Source organism: Condylura cristata, unplaced genomic scaffold (genome assembly GCF_000260355.1).
Source record: "Condylura cristata isolate star-nosed mole 26May11 unplaced genomic scaffold, ConCri1.0 scaffold00004, whole genome shotgun sequence".
In the NCBI taxonomy this organism is placed as follows: Eukaryota; Metazoa; Chordata; class Mammalia; order Eulipotyphla; family Talpidae; genus Condylura; species Condylura cristata.
Genome location: NW_004567105.1, coordinates 35035510 through 35055663, shown reverse-complemented (window position 1 = coordinate 35055663; position 20154 = coordinate 35035510). Strand labels below are relative to the sequence as shown.

General features: G+C 36.4%; 1 protein-coding gene across 1 annotated transcript in view; it reads left to right on the top strand.

The window, feature by feature from the left end:
- MSRB3 (methionine sulfoxide reductase B3) overlaps positions 1-20154 on the top strand; it is a 117294-nt gene that overhangs the window by 24312 nt on the left and 72828 nt on the right. The gene's annotated exons all lie outside the window — the stretch shown is intronic.

Here is a 20154-nt window from a genome sequence, read left to right as displayed (position 1 = left end):
TAAAAAGTTTAAAACTTTTCTTAACTTGCATAAACCTTGTTAAACATTAGCATTGCTTAAGGTCTGTTCTGAATTCTTACATATTGATTCTTCATGTTAAAAACCAGTCCTTCAAATTGTCACCCATTTCCTCTCAGAAAAACATCTTTTTATTTCAACACCTTTAGCTTGTGTCGTAATAGTTGATATAACACTTTAAGATAGAGCTGAACCATGTTAAACTTGTTAATATAAAAAATGGTAAAAATTGGCCACATCCCCTTTGTTTTTTAAGATTCTCCATCTCTTTCCCTATCATATGATTCAGTGAAGTAATGAATCTAAGGAAAACTTGTTTTAAATAAGAAACAGAACCACTGTAAATGAAGGATTTAACCCATGTGAGATTTTAAGTACAAATACTAATATTTGTTAATAATAGCATGACTGTTATCCAGATATAGGTATTTGTGGGGGTTGGGAAGTTTTACATTTGATTGTAACATTACCTCTCATACTTTTAGCGTTCTTGTAAGGGAAGCTTCTCTTTTTCAATTGTTTGCCTTTCTTTACTTGGTTTCTTGTTAATTTCAGGGGAAAAAATAATCCCTGCTGTAGCCATCATTGTAGAACACATAGTTCAGTGGTCTGGTGCTAAGTCTTACTGAAGAACTTATATCCTGGGTGTCCACAAAGACTCTCCAGGTGCCACAGGGCATTGGCCATTTTGAGGAAATTAATTTTATGGTTCTCCAGTTATATGTTTACTTTCTAAAATTGATGTGTTAAAGATTCTATAGTTGGCCACTTTTTCCATCTTATTTCCTCTATCTTAATTGCCCTTCTTTCACTTCACAAAAGGCATCAGACCTTTCTCCCTTCCCAAATTTTACTATGATTTATTGCTGCAGGATACTATTTCTAAGGCATTAAACAAAATGACAGCTCAGGAATGTATTACTTCTGAAGGACAGACTCATAAAAGCCAGGCCAAGAAAACACTGAAAAATAGAGAACTGAAAAAAAAAAAAAAAAAGAAATAATACTCCACTGGGGTAAGACTCAGTCTGCCTGTCTACTGTCTGCTTATCTATTTTCCCACCTGTTGCTTGTCTGTCCATTTTAATATCTACCACTGTGATGGTCACTATGAGATTACACATCAACATGTTTAAACAGATCTAAAAAAAATGAAAGTATTTTTGGCATAATGAATAAATTTGACTTGTTGGAGAGGTATGGTACTGAGGAGTGGCTTTGCAAATTAAAATTTATGGAAGCATCTCCATTCATTTATTGATCTAAATATGTAGCCCTAAGGTTTTGGTAAAAATATATGTGAGCATATAATCCATATATAAAATACCAAAAGACCATTATTTGCAATTATTACATTGATTTAAGACATTTTAACTGTTAATTTGAAATATACAAGGAGGTATGTATGTTAGTACCCAATCTGATATAAAACCACACAGTAACAGGAACAGGAAAGTAATATAAAGAATTATTAACTGTCACCAATGATTTTGGTGACAAGGGAGTAGCTAGTAAGAAGTAAATAGAAATTTTAAAGAATGCAGACATATTAATTATTTAACTTAGTACTAGAAGTCCTGGTCAGAGCAATTAGGCAACAAGAAGAAACAAAAAGTATTCAGGATGAAAAGAAAGAAGTAAAGCTGTCATTATATGTAGATGGCACATAGGAAGCCCCAAGTATTGCACCAAAAAACTGTTAGAAATAATAAACAAATGCAGTAAATTTGCAGGCTAAAAAAGAAATATGCAAAAATCTGTTGTGTTTCTATACTCAAACAATGAACCAGCAGAAAGAGAAGTGATGGAAATAATACCATTTATGATTACAGCAAAAATAATGCACTACTTAGGAATTTTCCCTAATAAATTTCATTGAAAAAATGTAGAGCTTGGACATTATTGAAAGAAATTAAAAGTGACACAAGGAAATGGAAAGATATACCATATTTATGTATCAGAAGAATCAACATTGTCAACCTGGTCATTTAACTTAAAGCAATATACAGATTCAGTTCAATCCTTATTCACAGAAATAGAACAAAAAACTCCTCTAAGATTTATGTGGAACTGCAAAATATCTAAAATATCCAAAACAATCTTGAGAAAAAAAGAACTAAAATAGAGGTATCATGCTCCTTAACTTCTAATTATACTGCATAGATATAGTAATCAAAATAGTATGATATAAAAAAACTAGGCATATAGATTAATGGAATAGAATCAAGAACCCAGTATAAAAAGCATATATGTTCACACATATATGGGCAACTGATTTATGACAAAGAGCTAAGGGCATACAATAAAAAAAGAAGAGTTTCTTGATAAAAGTTGCTGGGAAAGTGTGACAGCCACATGCAAAAGAATGAAACTGGATCTCTACTTACACCCTATCAATTTTAAATGGATTACTAAATCTAAATGTATTATTAAAATCAATTAAAATGTATTAAAATCTTGAATGTGAGATCTGAGACCATAAAATGCATAGAATAAAGCAGGTGATAAACTGTTTGATAATGGTTTTAGTGATGTCTTTGTGGATTTGTCTCTAACAGCAAGTGAAACAAGTTTATCAACTCATAGAAAGACATTACAACTAAAAACCTTACACACAGCAAAATAAAATGAAAAGGCAGCATACTGAATGGGAAAAGATATTTGCAAACCATATATCAGATAATGGGCTAATATCCTAAATATTTAAATAACTCATACAACTCAGCAACAATAGGAAAACCAACATGCTTAAAAAATAGGCAGAGGGTCTAAATTAGCATTTCACAAAGAAGATATACAGGTGACCAACAGACACATATAAAAAGATGTCTTACATTGTTTATCATTAGGGAAATGCAAATCAAAACTACAATGAGATTTCACTTCATACAGTTAGAATGACTATTATCAAAAAGTCATTAAGTAGCAAGTTTGGCAAGGATATGGAGAAGGAGGAACCTTGATGTACTATTGATGGGAATGTAAATTGGTGCAGCTACTATGGAAAACAGTATGGAGGTGCCTAAAAAAAAAATAAAAATAGAACAACCGTATGACTCAGTAACCCCACTTTTAGGTATTTACTCAAAGAAGGTTGGATCTTGAGGATCCATTATGTGTGTTAAGGGAAATAAGTAAGAAGGAGAAGGACAAACCTTGTACAGTTTCACTCATTTGTGGAATGTAAAGAAACAAAACAAACAAACATAGTAGAAACAAATGTTTTTGACACTGATGACAGAATAATAGTTACCAGAGGGGAAAAGTAGGGAGCAGATAGGTAGAGGGATCTGATTGGTTGGCGGTGGATTTGAGGAAATGTGTTGAGCTGCCGAAGTGAGAAACTGTACATCTGAAAGCTATACTAAGGTTACCTCAATAAAAAGAACAAAACAGTAATGCATAAGTGGCAAATGAAAGGACTGAGACAGAGCCATCGACAAACTCCCCTTCCCCTACCTTCCTTTTCCTGGGACTGAGTATAGATCTTATAGAACAAGGTATGGCTGTCGCTCACTAAACAGCAGACAAGTCACTGCGGTGCCATGATTGTGGAAATCCATTCTCTGGAACTTGTTGGAAAGCCCCCTTTGGGGTCCTGGGAAAAGCTGCTTATTGGAGGTGTCTCACCCAAGGCACTCCACTACAAAAACACCTGAGGGGAGTGTGGCTGCTGGTTCCTGTGCACTGAAGGCACCAGCTGGTACTGGAGGACATGTTCATATTGTCAGAGCTGGAGAAGCTGCTTGGGTTGCAGGAGCCTGTCACCAGAACCTGTCTGTGGGAGGAGTCAGGTGCTGGAGAAGCTGTGTACCCTGAAGGAAGTGGGTGTCAGAGAAGCCACACAGGTTTCAGGGACCTGGAGTAGAGCAGCTAAATGCATTGTAGGAGCAGTTGCTAGAGAAAGCTCTGCAAGGGCCTGTTGAGCAAACTCACTTATGCCAGGAAGAGAAAACCTTTCCTCCTGTTTTTGTCCTATGCTTTCTACTGCCACAGTGTAACATCTAGCCAAACTGGAGGAACTACATTAAAAAGGGCCCAGCTCTACATTAGCAGAGAGGCAAGGAAGATGGATTTAGAGGTAAGAAGCAATAAATTGATGATGGACACAGTCTGTATGTTTTATTTCCCCAAAATTTTAAAGAAAAATGTTTACAAATCTCTCACTATTCTTGTGAGTTAATGGCATCGTTATCAGATAACCACTTGAGAGAGCTGATTTCATGCTCTGAATACAAAGTGTAGGAAGTCGTCAAGGCGTGTGTATGCATATGAGAAAGCATGGGGAGTTTTGTTTGTTAGGTGGGAAAGAGGGAGGAAAATAAGGCAACACAAATGAGGTGGAGAAACAATATGAGAAATAACAGTGGGAAGGCGAAAAGATAAAGAAAGAGAGCTCCACTGCTTCTGGCTAGGCGGTGCAGCAGAGTGTGCGGGCTCCTCCGAGGGTCCCTTCAGCAATGGGCTACAGTGGAGAGTTCTTGGCTCTGCTGTGTGAGCCCTGCCAATGCCCACTGCCACATCTAGTGTGAAACAGTGCGCAGATCAGTTTTGAAAATGTGTCGATCAGTTTTGAACCTGTGCTGGAGCCAGTCTGCTTTTGAAGTCCATGTCACTTTTGAAAATGCACCAGTTGGAGTTGGAAACTACGGATGTTGGGAGCAAGGGGAGGGAGGAGTGAAAGGACCTTGAAAGCCGTGAAAGCTGGGCAGCAGATGGATTTGTGCACTCTTGCCTGGGAAGACCCTAACTTCTGATCTCTGACTCCTTGCTTTGGATTGTTGATGGCGATTCCTGCCTTTGGCATGACCATTGCTGCCTCCATCAACTGATTGCTGTCTCCTGACGTGTACTGCTGGCTTATGCCCGCACCATCTCTAAGAGCTATTTGCAACCACTTTAATGCAGCTGCTGGATTTGTGCTGTTGGCTTGTGCCCTGGTCACCTCTAGAACCATCTTATGCTTCTCTTGCCTCCAGATGAGAGGGCTGCTTGTGGTCCAGCTTCATTAGCACCCCTCCAGCTGGCAGTATGAACTGAAGCCCTGCCCACCCCTTGTTGGTGTGCCTTCTCTAGGCTTGCATTGAAGGGGCAATGCCATCTTTCATGAACACTGTGGACACTATGGACACTATCTGGAGTAGAACAGAGGGCCATTTGTGACCTAAGATACTCTTTCCCTTTTTAATCTCTCCCAATTTCTGCTTGGTAAATAAACCCTGTTACTTGTGTACTTTGTTGATTCGTGTCTTGCAATTGTAAGCACATGGGTGAGGACCACAAACGTGACATCGCCCAGGTTTGCATGGTTACAATAAGAAATAGTAATGTGATTAATTTGAAAATTCCTAACATTAGCAGTATGAAAAACTGTTTTACAATAAATACTATTTTTGTTATCTTATTCACATTCTGTCTGTGTGTGTCATATGTGTATATAATCCTCATATTGACTAGTTATACCTTCTTACAAAATAGGCCATTCAATTATATTCATTTTATTTTCAAACTTGTACTGTATCTTAAATACATCCCCCTCAACAATATACTACTTTCTTACTGCTTTCTAAGTACAAGAACCTTATTCACAGGCTGCTTATAAACCAAGTGTGTAATTTATTCCATGTTTCATGTTTTCTTCACATTCACAAATTTTACCAATGTAGTCTATTTCTCTTATAGTATTACTGAGTTTCAGTTAGTAAATTAACTGACAGAAATAAGATTGTTCTGTCCTCTGGTTATTTGAATTTCATAAAATGTCTTTATTACACACCAGATAAGCCAGAGAAGGCACTGATGAGATAATTTAATTCAGAAAGCATTTTTAATGCTAATATTTTTGCTTTGGATTATGCTTTTCCTGGTATAAAACAAATAAATTTACGAACTAGTTTTTCCCTTGAGGTATTTGAAGTTGTTTTGGAATGATAAGAAAAACACAAAATATGGAAAAATAATGTTTGCATGTATCTGAATATGTCTTGTTGAAATGTTTTTATGTGTAATAGGCAGGTATATGTCAGCATCAAAGTAGGACAAGTTTCATGCAACAGATGAGATCACACCTTCTTAACCAACCATAGAGATAGCTATAGGCTTAGTTTTTCCCAGACAGAGGGTGTCTGACAGAGAATCCCATGTCAGAAGAGGGATTTAGAGATAGTATCAAAAGTGAATTTTTCAAGGAAATGGGGGTGTGGGATGTTGGGAGTAATAGGAAATAGAGTTGGAAGATGAAGGGGACCATTTAAGGAAGCCCTTGGATGTCAGAGAACTACTGGAATCTTTCCAGCTTTGGCATTTTTTCTTCCTGTAAGCCCTATTTGAACCTTCCAATGTGAACTTTGGTGTCCCTTACTTCTGTTACATGACAACTGTATGCACCTCCATTGCTGCACTTTGTACTTGGGCACATATTCAGAAAACTACAAAACTCTCTGCCCAATTAGTTCATAAACTCTGCAATGACAAGGTCATACTTTAGTTTCATGTGTGTGTGTGTGTATACATATATATACATACATATATATACACATGTATACACACATATATATCTTCTTACCTGAAGTTAATAACTGATTTTTTTGTGAATTAGATGCATGCTTGAACTTTGTTGCCTACATTGTGGAGAAATTTTGAATAAGCACTAGCATGATAACAATGGGAAGTAAGCAATAACTGCGCAAGGTAGATTTCTGGAAGTTAAAAGAGAAGGGTGTAGCAGTCTCAGTGGGAATTTATTCCTCTTTAGCTCCTGAAATTCAACATTATCCATGTAGAACTGGTACCTGGTAATTTTGCTTTAGGCTTTTAAGAATCACATGGGATAGTTTTTATTCTTATATGTTCACTTCTCAGGCCTGCACTGAATTAATTACTCATTTTATACAGATTAACTAATGATAATGATGGTGACAATATTAAAACAAGAACTAATACTTACATATACAGCATCTACCATATGCCATGCACAGTTTTGTGTGCTTTGTTTATATTACCTTTCAATGTTCACAACACACTTGACATGAAGAAACTGAGAGAATGTAAGTTCCTCAAGATACATGCCAGTAAATAAATGGATTTAAAATAGGAACAAACTTTTTAGAAAATAAGGAAGTTAATGAATTATTGAAAAATAAAGTTTTGATATTTTGTTTGGTTCCCAGTAGTTTGGTTATTTTTGCTAGCATGAATGGAACACACACACACACACACACACCCCTCTCAATTCCTTGAAAAAAATCTTTGTCATAATAGTAAAGTGGGAAATTGAGCACCCATTCAATCTAGGGAAGTCTGAACCAAAAGCAAATACATCTTTCATGACAAATCATCAAAGACGATTCAACTGCAAGTTGGCTATTGTCTTCGTAGAAGTTCTTGGAATCCTGACAGGAAAATAGCTGATATTCAGGAAGCCATCAAGCCATTCAGCTTCTGAGATGCAGCTTCTGAGATGCAGTCTAGAAGCTAAATTTATGGCCAGAATTCTAGTTATGGAAACCTTCTGGAAGATCATTTTATTTTCAGTTACTGATTCTTCAGTACTTTTTGTCAAGGATTTTGACTACTTTTTCTTTTCTTCATGTTACCCTTCATTTCTGAGAAGGTTGAGGTCATCTGACATGAACTGTCTTAAATGTTTTTTCTATCTGGAAATTTCTCTGTGTTTTCATTTTCACCAAATAATCAAGACAAGACACTGGCTAAAAGCAGCTGGTAGAGCCAGTTGAATATCATCCTTCATGTGCTGTCAGATTCTTTACCTATACAAACGGAGGAAATCAAACAGGTGTAAGGGGTAAAGGCAGAAAAATGCTTTGCATGTGGCAGTTAATCAAAGTTAAATGCAATGCCCCTACCACGTTTTGGGAACATAATCATACTAACAAAACAACTTAAACTCCTTATAATGTGAGAGAGTGCAGGCTTTATTAGAGTCTCTCTGTTAACAGTCGATATTAGTGCAATGAGTCACTGTCCAGCTGTGTTGCTACATTTCAAATGGAACTCTGCTCCAAAAACAATTCACACATGCTACATTTCACATAATCCTCTCTGCAGTTTTATTCTAGCTACCAGAAAATTTAGGCAGTTTTTCAGGTCTTTAAGAACATGAACCCTTTCACTGAAGAAATTCCAATTCAGTGTCACACACAATTTACTCAACTATGCTATTCCATGTGTACTAGACCATTTACCAATAAAAGAGCTTTTCAACATAAACTTTTCCTCCTTTTGATACAATATTATGTATATAAGAGGAGGGACAGAGTGGATGTAAAAACGGGAGTGGAGGAATAGTTTTCCAATCTTATTCTTTCTTCAAATCCTGTCTCCTCAAATCTTTTGAAATCTGCGCATATGATATTTATTCAAACCATTCCAGTCACTGTAGAATTCTACTGAGGACAGTTAATATGAACTTAACTTCTAGCTTTCTTTTTATGGCACTTCCTGGAGCCATTGGCCAAGAGAGGAAACAAAAGACATTATCAATATCTCATTCATGAAAAACACCGGAAAAAGATCATGAAACTGTAGTCTTAGAAGAAACAATTTTGAGAAAACAGGAAATGATAACAACGCATGATTTAACAAAATGCAAGGATGCTGACTGTATTTTCCTATTTAAATTATATACAGACAGAAAGAAATCCTTGCACATAAAATGTGTGAGCATGAGTGTGTTTCTATGTATGTGTTTCAGGAGGAGAAAAGTGGGGAAAAGCAATCTTGTATTTTCTAAGTCAGAATTTTTTTTTTTTAAAGATTTTATTTATGGATACAGAACTGGGGTACAAACCAGAGGTGTAGGGATGGTGAGAGGATTCACCACACACAGAGCGGAGAGCAGAACAGGCAGATCGACGAAGTGCACTGCTGAGGGGAGCTGTGGGCAGGTCAGGAGAGGTCTGCCACGCCATGCGGATCACCTCGGGGCAGGCCGGGATGGAACTCATGCGGAAGTGGCTTTAGCTTCTTAGTGCTGTGCTTTAGCCCGCTGCGTCACTAGGGAGGGCCAGAATCCTAGTTCTTAATAATTTTACAAATGTACATAGAAGTAACCTAACCTGGCCCTTCCTGGTGGCACAATGGGTTAAATCGCAGAACTACAAGCTGGCCGCAGCCGCTTTAGTGGGAGTTTGATCCTTGGCTTGTGAGATGATGCATAAGGGGCCACAAATCTCTCCTGTTCCCCCCACCCCCACCCCCCTCTCTGGTGAATTCTCTCAACACCTCCCCCCATCCCACACCTCTGGCATGCATAAAATATAACCTAAATTATTCTTAGTTAATTAGAATGTATAATCAGACTAAATTGGGATGTGTAATAAAGTTTTTTCTATACTTGATTAAAACTTACCTTGCTTGTATAAACATGGATTGGAAAATTAAAGCATATTTATTATTCAACTTTACACTTTGAAATGAACAGTTTATAAAAGTTTAAGTACAAATTTTAACAAATACTTATTTAAATTTTTTACATCATTCTTCATTTTGTGCATTTTTTCATCTCAGTTGTAATCTTTGTGGGGCCTCTCGCCATCAGTTCACCCTTGTGGCCATCATCATAGTCGCATGCGCTCTTTCTACTCTAGTTAGATCCTATTTATTCCCCTTTACACCTCCTAGCATGCCTCTGGTTTATAGTTGTTCGTACGTTCATTTTTACTTTCTTACATTTGCTTTTCTCTTTTTTATTTTCTTTCCCCTGATCCCTTATGCTCCTGCTATGAGCAAAACCATCTGGTATTTTTCTTTTTCTTTCTGGTTTATTTCACTAAGCATGATTCCTTCCAGCTCCATCCATGCTGCTGCAAAAGGCATGAGTTTATCGTTTTTGATTGCTGAGTAGTATTCCATTGCATATATGTACCACATCTTTTAATCCAGTCATCTGTTTTTGGGTTAATTCCAAGTCTTCCCTATAATAAACATGGGGTGCAGGTGTCTTTTCGAATCCATGCATTTGTGTCCTTTGGGTAGAAACCTAGGAGTGGGATTGGTGTATCATTTGGAAGCTCTATTTTTAGCAGTTTGAGAAATCTCTTTAACAAATACTTCTAATGCTGTCCACAAAGCCAGTCTTAATAGTGACTGATTAATTTTAAAACATGGTCATTGAGTCAATGAAAATTGCATGAATTTCATTCACATACATGTTCTCACACAATAAATGACCCATCACAAGATAATATCAGGTTAAAAATGCAGAAACCATAGTATCAAGAGAAATGTGTTATTAGAAACTTCTGACATGAATTTGCTGCATAACCACAAGCCAGTTACTTACAACATTCCATGTTATTTTTCCAATCTGTAAAATGGTGAGAAGAACATCAACTCTTTGTAACTTATAACACTGTTTTATCATATGAAATTGTACAAACATGTTCAAAAGATACACAGATATAAGTATAAAGTAAGGTTTCTAAAAACTGTGCAGCTTTAAATAAATTTACATGGTAAATTATAAACAGCAGCAGGCAAATTTAAATTCTCAAAATTAAGTCAGTTAAAATATTAAAATGAAGTCAGTAATAAAACATTACCATATGTTTCATAATGTATTGTATTGTTTGACCCCAGAGATCCATCTCATTCAAAATTTTTTTTTTTTAGTAAAAAGAGTTTTCCATGGTGGCAATTTTGTTTATTCTTCTTAAAATTAATTTGTCAGTCATTTATATATTTATACAGCCATATGGTCACATGTTTCACTCGCCCTCCATGATCTTCCCATGACAATGCCTTATCCCCTTCTGTTTTTCCTCCTCCTTCCCCTTTGTTCTTTTGGGTAAGCAAGGTATTTTTCACTAAGTTTAAAATTTGTTTTTGCTGAGCTTTACCAGTATATGTTTTGCTTATTTATATTCCACAGATAAGTGAAACCACCTGGTGTCTTTTACTTTCTGACTTAATTTACTTAACATAATCACCTCAAGATCCATTTATTTTGTCCCAAAGGGCACTGTTTCATCTTTTTTAATAGCTGAGTAATAGTCCACTGAGTATATATTTCATGATTTCTTTATCCAGCCATCTGTCATTAGGCACTTCGATTGGCTCCAAGATTTGACAGTTGTGGATAATGCTGCTATGAATATGAGTGCATAAGTATTTTTATATTAATATTTTCATATTCATTGGACAAATACTGAGATATGCTATTCTGAATCATATTGAATTTTCATTTATATATTTTAAAGTATCCCCATACCAGTTCCCATAGATCCTGCACCATATTGTATTCTTACCAATAGCAGATGAGTGTTTATTTTTCCACATCCTTGCCATTGTTTGTTGTTTCCTTTTTTTTTTTTTTTTAATATAGACCACTCTCACAGGGATGAGATGATACTGTGGTTTTGATTTGTATTTTACTTGTAATACGTGGTGCTGAGGAATTTTTTCTGAATGTCTTCTTCATAAAATGTCTGTTTAGCCCTTTTACCTATTTCTTTCTTTCTTTATTTCTTTTTGCTTATTGAATTATAAGTATTTGATGTATTTTGGAAATTAACTCTGTCAGATGTGTGATCTGCAAGTATTTCCTCCCTATCTGAAGGCTGCCTTTTTGTTTTTAAGATAGCTTCTTTTGAGGTACAAAGCTCTTTAGTTTGATGGCGTTCCATTTGTTTACTTTTGCTGTCATTTCCCTTACTCTTGGTATGTGTCACCAAATAGATTTTTATGGTTGATATCCAGTGGTCTATCCCCTATGTGTTATTTTAAGTATTTTATGGTTTTAGGTCATATATCCAAGTCTTTAATTTTGAATTAATTCCTGTGTATGGAGTTAAGTGTGGATCTTTCTTTCTTTCTTTCTTTCTTTCTTTCTTTCTTTCTTTCTTTCTTTCTTTCTTTCTTTCTTTCGCCTGTTGTTGGTGGATATTGTGTTTTGAACATGTGCATTTTTAAAGTAGTATGGTAATTTTAATGATATTTATTCTTCCAATCCATGAGCATAGGCTATCTTTCCACTACTTTGTGTCTTTTATATTCTTTAACATAGTCTTACAGCTTTTATATGAAAGTCCTTCACCCTTTTTGTTAAACTTGCATTCTCTGTGGTATGATTTTGAATAGATTTTTTAAAAACTTCTCATTTTTTTTATATAGAAATGCAACTGACTTTTATGTATCTAGCCACTTTATTATTTCTAGATTTTTTGATAGATTGTTTTAGATTTTCTGTATATATTATTATGTCAGCTGTGAATAGTGGTAGTTTCACCTTTTCTTTTCCAATTTGGAGTCCTTTTATTTCTCTTTCTCTCTTAATTTCTCTAGCCTGGACTTCTAATACAAGGTTGAACAGTAGTCCTGAAAATGGCCATCCTAGTCTTGATGTTGGTCTTAGTGGAAATGCATTTAGTTTTCCATCATTGAGTCTGTTTTTTTTTTATATGGTTTTTATTATGTTGAAATAAGTTACATTTTATTTTTTTAATAGTTTTTAATCATAAATTAGTATTGAATCTTGAATGCTTTTGTAGCATGTAATGAACTGATCAACAGATTTTTAAATTTTCCTTTTGTTGTTTTGGTGAATGACATTGATTGCATAAAAAGCCAACTGTGCATTCTTGGAATGCAACCCACTTAATCATGTTGGATGATTCTCTTAATATATTGCTGGATTCATTTTATTAAGACATTTTTGAGGATTTGTATGTCTTATTTTTATCTGGGCTAGTGGCCTGTAGTTTTCTTTTTGGGAGTTATAATTGTTTGGTTTTGGGACTTGTTGGCCTTGTAGAATGTGTTAGGGAGCTTTCCAGCCTCTTCACATTTTTTTGTTGTTGTTGAAAGAATTGAGTAAGATAGGCATTAGATCCTCTTAGAAGGTTTGGCAGAATTCACTAAAGAAGTCACTATGCTTGTGCTTTTGTTCTTAGGAACCTTTTTTTATTACTATTTCAAATTCTGCTGTTGTGATTGGGCTGCTTAAGTTATCTGTTTCATCTTGGTTCAGTCTTGGAAGGTTCAGTGAAACAGTTTTTTCCTCACTTCTTCTACATTGTCCAATTTGTTTGAATAGATTTGTTCACAGTAGATTCTTGTGCTCCTTTGTATTTCTGTACCATCTGTTGTAATTTTGCCCTTTTTATTCTAATTCTTTTAATTTGGCTTTTCTCTCTTCTTAGTGAGCTTAGCTCAGGGTTTGTCAATTTTATTCATTCATTAATTCATTAATTTATTTTAAAGAACTTAGCTCTTAGTTTCACTGATCTTTTGAACTGTCTTTGTTTTCTGCTCCATTTATTTCTGCTCTTTTATTATTACTTTTTACTATTCTTGAATTTGTAGAGTTAGACTGCTAGTTTCTTGTTTTTAAATGTGGAATTTTATTGCTGTCTACTTCCCTTATACTACCACTTTTAGAGCATCCCATAGGATCTGGTAGTATTTTTCTCCATTTTTGTTGGTTTCCAAATAATTTTTATTTTCTCTTTTGATGTCACCATTGACCCAGGAGTTATTCAGTAGCATTTTGTTTAGTCTTCATATGTTCTAGCTTATTCTGGGATTATTTATGTGATTAATTTATATATTTTTTACCTCTGTGACCTGAGAAGATGGTTGGTATATTTTCTTTTTTTTGTTTTGGAAACATATTTTTTTTCCCAGCATGGGATTTACTCTTGAGAAAGTTCCATCTTCACTTGAGAACAATGTGTATTCATTTATTTTGTGATGGAAAACTATGTATATACCTGTTAAGTCCATCATGTCTAATATTTCACTTAAGGCCTTGTTTTCCTTGTTAACTTTCTGTCTGGGTCCTCTCCTCTGTGTGAGTAATGTCTTGAGGTCTCTGACCATAATTGTATTTTTGTCTATATGTTGTTTTAAGTTCACTAATAGTTGCTTTTATAACTAGATGCCATGTGCTAGATACATAAATGTTAATGACAGTTATATCTTCTTGATGGATTGTCTACTTGATCATAATAGAGTACCCATCTTTGTCCTTGCTTACATGTTTTGACTAAAAGTCTAGTTTACCAGATATGAGAGCAGATCCTCCTTTTCTCTGATTTATTGACTTGATGTATTTTGCTCCAACTTTTCACTTTAAGATTGTTTATCTTTAGTTTTTTTTTTTTAAGATTTATTTATGCACATAGAACTGGGGTATAGGACAGAGGTGCAGGGGCGGTGAGAGGATGCACCAGAGACAGAGTGGGAAGCAGAACAGGCAGATTGACTAAGTACACTGCTGAGGGGGTCAGGAGAGGTCTGCTGCACCATGTGGGTCATCTCCAGGGCAGGTGGGGATCGAACTGATGCTGAGGTGGCTTTAGCTTCTTAGTGCTGTGCTTTAACCTGCTGTGCCACCAGGGAGGGCCCTATCTTTAGGTTTTTAAATGAGTTTCTTATAAGTATACTTTGAGCCAAAGTATAGATGGCTCAAACTTTTTTTTTTTAAAAAGATTTATTTATTTATGCATATAGAACTGGGTTACAGGCCAGAAGTGCGGGGGTGGATGTGGGGCGACAGGATTCACCAGAGACAGAGGAGCAGGATAGGCAGATGTACTGAAATACAATGCTGAGGGGAGTATCTGGTGAGACAAGAGAGGTCTGCCATGCCATGTGGGTCACCTCCCTGGCTGGGGATCTAACTCATGCTGCAGTGGCTGCGATAGCTTCATAGTGCTTTGCTTTAACCCATTGTGCCACCAGGGAGGGCCCAGATGGCTGAAACTTTTTAACCCAGTTTGTCATCCAGTGTCTTTCAGTTGGTAAGTGCTACCTATTCACATTTAGGATGATGATTGATGTATGTGATTTACTTGCAACAATGTGTCTTTGTTTTTTGATTATTTTCTCTTTTTATTATTTCTTTTCCATTTGATTCATTTTCCTCTTTCATTTGGGTGATTTTCCCTGGTAATTCTCTTAGTTTCTGCATTTCTCTCTCTGTGTGCTTTCATTCTGGATTTTTGTTTAGTGGTTACAACAAAGATTATAATAAAAGTCCTTAATGAGCTGGTATTGATTTGGCTATTGTTTAGCTGTATAGATTATGCTCTCGTCTTCCTTCCTTGTAGTGCTTTATTGTTGACTTATAAAGTTCTTGTTCATACTTTTGATTGTGTTCTTGTTGTTATTTTACTCCAGACGCTAGTTTTCTTTTCTTTTTTTCTTGTAGAAGAATTCATCTCAACATTTCTTGAGGGTAGGTTTGATGGTGGTAGACTCCATTATTTTTGTGTTTTATTATTTTTTATTTTTTGTGTGGGAAAGCTTTTGTTTTATCTTATATTTGAATGATAATTTTGCAGGACAGATTATTCTTGTCTGGCAGTATTTTTTTTTTAGTATTGTGAACATTCATTCCATTCTTTTCTTGCCTTGAGGATGACTGATGGAAAGTCCAAGCATAGCCTGATCTGGGTACCTTTGTATTGTATGTTACTTACTTCCCTCCCCAACCAGCTTTAATATTTATTTATTTTTGCTAAGTTAACAATAATATGTCTTGTGGAAGGATGTTTTGTGTTTAGAAATTTGGGTGTTCTTTCTGCTTCCTGAACATCCTTGCTTATTTCTTTTCCTAGTTTGGAGTCTTCTTAGATATTACTTCGTTTGAGTAGGTAGGTCCCTGTACCCTTCTCTCTCTCTTCACCTTTTGGAATAACTATTATCCTCACACTCCTTATTTTACCTGAGCCTGATATTTCTCACAGTTTCTTCTTTTTTTCCTAATTCTTGTTTTTTTCCCCTTGTGTGACTTGTCCATTTAGTCTTCTATGTCTGAATTCTTCTGCTAGTGTAATTCTATTTTAAACACTTTTCCATATTCACCCTCCTTTCTTTTAAGATTTTTTTTGGTATTCTTTTAGTATCTTTCATCCCTTTAATGAAGAACTCTTTTAGTCTCTGGATCTCCTTTCCGAGATCCTATATATTCTGTCCTGCATTTGACTGACTTTACATTAGATCATTTAGCATTTTAAAAATTGTTATTTTAAAGTCTTTATTAGATCCTCTATTTCTGTAGTCTTTGTATATCTCTCTGGATTTCTAATCCCTTTCTGCTTTTCTAACTTGTATTCACATTTCTCACTTCCTACTCATATCTGTGCCTTTTCTTTTGCATTTGGGGCACTATGGCTTTAGATTTGTTTGTTTCTCGTCTCTTTACTTTGGTGGGAAGTGGGGGCAGGAGAGGAGGTTTGGGCTTAAATACTTGCCTCAGTCTTGGTAAGGAGTAAGAGTCGTTCCAGGCTAGTGCCTCCTCCAAAGCAAGCCCAGTTTGATGCTTTAGGAATCCTAAATTCTTGTCCTGACTCCTTGCTGTTCATATCTTCCACCAAGCTTGAGTTATTTACCAGTGCAGAGAGGTAGGCATATTTCACAGGGCTTGAGCTATGGGACTCAAATGGACTTTGTGGGGCACTCACTGTGGCCTGTGTGCCCTGTGCCACCTAATAATGGTGGTTACCACCTCTGCCACTGGGTGAGACTTGTATGGTGCTGTGACTTACTCACTTGGATCTGCCCATTGCCAGTCTCTCTGCCGTTGAGCTTAGTGTGGCTCCATCGGCAGTCTCTTTTTATCCCCTCACACTGCTTGAAGTGAGTTTGAGAAGCTTTGTTTGCCAGTTGCTGAACTCCCATCACCTAGGCTAGCCCAATGCTGTGCACACACCATTCTCCAAATGTCCCTCTGTTATAATTCACTGTGCTTGGCTGAGACACCTGTAGTGGTCTCCCAGCTTGTTCTGTAAACCTGAGAACCTGCTGCCTAGGTTGCTATCCTCTCTCTCTGCCCTGCAGCAAGCTACCAATATCAGTGTGGCCCCTCTGTCAGCAAACTATTGCATCTTCCTTTGAGCAGATATTTTGCTAATAGTGTATTTAAGAGAGCAGATGATCCATATCTCTTTATTCCACCCATGCTGTGGGTAGAGCTCCCTCCCATCAGTTTCTTTAGAATAAAAGAAAATGTAATCAGGTTCTAAATTCCCCTAGTAATGTGACTCAGATGAGTAATTGAAAATTTTCATACATTAGTTATTTGCAAGTCGTTTGCTATCATATTTATGAACATCTTGAGAGAATAGGTCATGATTTAGGACTTTTGTAAATTCCAGCTCCACCCAGGGCAACTGGACATAGGGCTTTTGCATATCCTAAATACTTAGCTTGTTTGCTAAATAAATGGTTTAATTTTAATAAGTCAAGAAACAGCAGGATTAGGTGAATCAAGTTGATATTAGAATGGTGACGTGTAATTTTGGACTCCCTTACTTAATTTCCTACCACGTCCTTCAAACTGTTTTCTGTAGGCTATTTGTGTAACTTAGGAATCTTTGGATTTTTAAAAATTTTGTTAATTAAATTTTAATTTACATGTATTAATTTACATTAATTTTAACGAACATGTATTTAATGGATGATAAAAATATTATTTTAATATCACCTTTACTGAATGTGTTAGAGACACCAAACAATTTATTTTAAGAAGCAGTTTATTTTACAAACTACTTCTGACTGTGATTTCCTCCCAATGATAAGTTTAAAGACTGAATTGGGATGTAAATCCAAATTTATTTTTGAGAGCCCAAATTTGTCCTGTATATTTAAATTTAAAATATATATAATCCACTCACATGCCACATAGATACTTCGCTCAGTGTCTTGTAAGTTATTGCTTCTTTTTCTTTTCTTTTTGTTATATCTAAGTGACTAGGAGTGGTGACTATAACCTAGAAAAGAGTGCCATTAGAGGCTTAAGCTCATCTCAAACCTCATATGTTGTGTCAACCTTTTCTTGGGCAACACTTTAAGCATCATTTAAAAATTCTCCTTCCACCTACCTTCCACATTTTAATAGCCGTTGCATGACTCCAATTCCAGAAACTTGGAGGTAATTGAGGGATGGGACATCAGTCAGAAGGTTTGTATTTATTTCCAAATAGGCTTATTTCAATAAACTGTTATCATGGTTTGAATTAGGGATTAAGAACAAAACCACCCATTGAGAGCTTAACATGTATTAGGCATTATGCTAAACATTTTAAAGAAAATTATCTCCTTTATTCTCCATAACTTAAATGGAAAGTCAGAGCTCAGTCAGTGTGATACTGGCAGGAAGAGGTCAGGCTAGGACACAAATTCAGGTCTATCAGTCTTCAAAGGCACCAGCTCCTCAGTTCCTTTATTATGTTAATAATGTCTCCCTGCTAACTATTCTTTCTGCTTAGTAGCTCACCATCTGGTACCTGTCGCTTTCTTGTACTAATTGTGCTAACTTCCTAATGATGGGCAAGTGACTGCATTTGATTTTTTTTTTTAAAGATGTATTTATTTATGCATACAGAAAGGGGTACAGGCCAGAGGTGCAGAGACAGAGTGGGGAGCAGAACAGGCAGAGATACCAAGTACACTGCTGAGGGGAGCAGCAGGCGGGTCAGGAGAGGTCTGCTGCACCATGTGTGTCACCTCTGGGGTGGGCGGGGATCGAACTTGTGCTAAAGTGGCTTTAGCTTCTTAATGCTGTGCTTTAACCCGCTGTGCCACCAGGGAGGGCACTATACTTGATTTTCAAGTGAAGAAAGTTATGATTAAAGTGTAAGATTTGTGAGGTTGAAGTCACAACTTTCCCCATTTACTGTACATGACTTTGAATAAACTACTTCATTATGAGTCTTAATTTCCTCATTTATGAGGTAGAGATAATACTTACGTCCCTCAGTAATGTTGAAATGTTTTGTAAGTAGAAAAAACACTGTACATGTGAATTGACACTAAAACATTGTAAGGACTGGTATTGTCTGGCACCAGCTTGAAGCTTACCTGGGTTTATGCAGCAGACAAGAGAAAAATCAGGTAGTCCTCGCCAGGGCTAACAACATGCCAGAGACAGCAGCAACATTCAGAGCATCAGTGGCCCCGATTGAGCGCTGGGCATGGTATAGGTGGCAGCAGTGACAGCTTCTGGACAGTTGGGCGTTCCCTGGGTGGCTCCTTCTGGCGCTCTTGGGCAGCCTCAGGCCCTTGGCCTTGGCAGCAGTCAGCTGGTGGCCAGCAGCAGCAACCCTGGATGCTGGTGGCCACTGCAGTCAGTGAGTGGTCAGTTTACACCCTCCCAACTCTATGAGCGTTTATAGACACACAGGACAAAATTTAGGCCTAGGTTATGTAAGTATGTTTTCATGCATGTGAACTGTATATCAAAGTCACAAATTATTTACTGCTTTCTTGCACATGCAGACTACATCTCAAGGCTACATGTTATCTATTAGGCTACCTGTGGTGGAAGGTCATAGAAAAGAACAGCTTTAGAAACTCTGAAAATTTTATTTTTTTAAAATATGTGTCCAACAGGTATAAATTTCAACTTTCAGAACTAAAGATCATTAGAGAAAGGAAAGCATGCTAGTTATTTAGAACAGGGACCAGGAGGTCAATTAGGTAAGAGTAATGCTTTAAAATTCTGGAAAGTTTTGTCTCTTGGGCAATTCATATTCTGGTGGTTATTGTAAATTGGTGTTGGTGATAATATGCAGTAATTTACTGCAAGGAAAAGAGTAAGGAGGAGGGTGATTTACTTGTCCAGCATAAGGTAGATCTTGAGAAATCTGGGACACAACAGATAATTTATAATCCTGCTCTTACAGCCTATATCAAGAGCATTCTGTGGTTCAGTGTAAGACCTCACTTTAATAGGTTTGTGGACAATTTAGACCATGTTCAGAGAAGAGCCGCTGAGATAGGAGACTCAAAACCATGTCACTTGAAAAGATAATAGAGTAGACCTGAAAATACTTCTTGGGGAGAAGTAAGTCATAGAACTTTCATGGTTTGCTTTAGCAGTTGGCAAATCTAACTGTCCATTAGGATCACAAAGTCTGAATCTCTTCTTCTCCTATAAATTCTGATGTTTAACATTGTGGTGGTGGCCAGATTTCGTGTTTTAACCTAATTCTAATGCTTGGTTACCGTGAGTTGTGATGAGGTTTAAGAAGGTTTGCCTGAGGGTGATGTCAATAGTGATGTAAAGGAGGAAACAGACACCACAAATAACAGGCACTGAGACCTGAAAAGACATCAACTCTTTGAATATGAGATTTGTAGAAGATGTTATTAAAAATTAATTTAATCTTT